This window comes from Myotis davidii, unplaced genomic scaffold (assembly GCF_000327345.1).
Source record: "Myotis davidii unplaced genomic scaffold, ASM32734v1 scaffold1, whole genome shotgun sequence".
Lineage (NCBI taxonomy): Eukaryota > Metazoa > Chordata > Mammalia > Chiroptera > Vespertilionidae > Myotis > Myotis davidii.
The window spans coordinates 11,576,814-11,578,264 of record NW_006294681.1 but is presented as its reverse complement, the minus strand read 5'-3'; positions in this window follow the sequence as shown (position 1 = coordinate 11,578,264).

Here is a 1,451-nt window from a genome sequence, read left to right as displayed (position 1 = left end):
TGGAGGGGACTGGAAGAAAAGGTAAGAGGGAAGATATGGTAGCTAACATTTTAGCATGAGACACTAACTTGGTTTCTTTTTTTTGAGAGTATTTGATATGCTCATATTCAACAGCTTTTACACAAAAGCAATTTGGTTTTTTTGAATCTTTTTCTGTGTTTTCAAGGAATCAAATTCAGAAAGATGTTTCCGGTAATGAACATTAGCCCTTCTCCCCATGGGCTTATTTTCTTAGTCAATGAGCACTGTCTCCTTCCACAACTTTAATATCCTATTTCGAGAAATAATCAAATAGGCAATTTCCCGAATAACATTGTAACAGGAATAATGTGCACAGCCTCACTGCCAAAATAATGGAGGGTCTATCGTGCAAAATGTGCATGGTTTATTTCTTCTACCTATACCACAGAGTCTGCTTGAAAATTTAGTCTTAATTTCCTTTCAATAGCATCACTGAAATGTACTAAGTCAGGAGAGACATCTATAAACCGAGATTTACATGCAAATAAATATTTCAACAATGATGCTTTTTTCCTATCATAAGGCAAGCAACCTAGTGAAAAACTTGCTCAAATCCCAGAGCTGCTCACTTCAGTGACTTCAGAAGCACTGCTGATTGAGAAAAAAATCATTTCCCTTTCTTCAAAAGTTTTTACTTTTTTCTTCCCATGAAACTTGTCCAATTATACATTTATACCTCATCTGCTATGCATTAGAAATATTATGCAACCCTCTTCCTACTCGTGGCGGCACATGATTCAAAAGTCTCGGACACAATTTTTAAAAATTGCTGAGCCCAGCCAGCGTGGCTCAGTGGTTGAGAGTCAACTTATGAACCAGGGAGTCAAGGTTGGGTTCCTGGTCAGGGCACATGCCTGGGTTGTGGGCTTGATCCCCAGTGTGGGGTGTGCAAGAGGCAGTTGATCAATGATTCTCTCTCATCACTGATGTTCCTATCTCTCTCCCTTTCCCACCCTCTCTGAAATCAATAAATATATATTAAAAATGTGTTATGTGTATATGCGTATGTATGTGTGTAGTAACACTTTGTTCAAACAATACAGACCTGAATTCTAGGTTGAAGAATAAGACTTTATCTGGGGAGAGTTTTGTGAGAGGAGTGCTATTGGTGACTTTTTTAGTTATTACTTATCATTGGATTTTGAGTCTCCCCCCCTCATTTAGAAGAACTTTCCCCCTTCATTTTCTCTTCATAAATGATTAGAAACATAGTTGGCATTTTCCTTACACTCTACTTTCAAATACTAATTTTACCACCTTCTCTCAAGAGTCTCCCCTTTTTTGATGTCTATCTGTGATATCCTGAATTGCTTTACTTTCTATTTTCTCCCAATATACTCGCAAAACTCAGGCACACTTTCATCATTTGTGCCATCGGTTGTGACCTTTAATCTTTAAACCAAATAGACACTTAGGTGTGACACTATGAA